At 28.3% G+C, this 279-nt stretch overlaps 1 protein-coding gene across 1 annotated transcript in view; it reads right to left on the reverse strand.

The window, feature by feature from the left end:
- Positions 1-279, reverse strand: part of LOC123090177 (uncharacterized) — a 3,727-nt gene that overhangs the window by 872 nt on the left and 2,576 nt on the right. The gene's annotated exons all lie outside the window — the stretch shown is intronic.

The raw sequence follows: 279 nt of genomic DNA on the forward strand, positions 1-279 counted from the left end.
TGAGTTCATCGTTTCGCCTCCAAATTTTTTTCCATGGTAAGAAATCATGACTGTACTCTATGGTTCGATTTTCTGGTACATTTTACCAGGCGGCAGGCCTCGCTGGCAATCTCAAACTTTGAATATGAAAAAGAAAAGTGATCTCGTTTAATTTACACACACACACACACACACACACACACACACACACGCATATATATATATATATATATATATATATATATATATATATATATATATATATATATATATATATATATATATATATATATATATATA

The sequence above is a fragment of the Triticum aestivum genome, chromosome 4B (genome assembly GCF_018294505.1).
Source record: "Triticum aestivum cultivar Chinese Spring chromosome 4B, IWGSC CS RefSeq v2.1, whole genome shotgun sequence".
Classification (NCBI taxonomy): Eukaryota; Viridiplantae; Streptophyta; class Magnoliopsida; order Poales; family Poaceae; genus Triticum; species Triticum aestivum.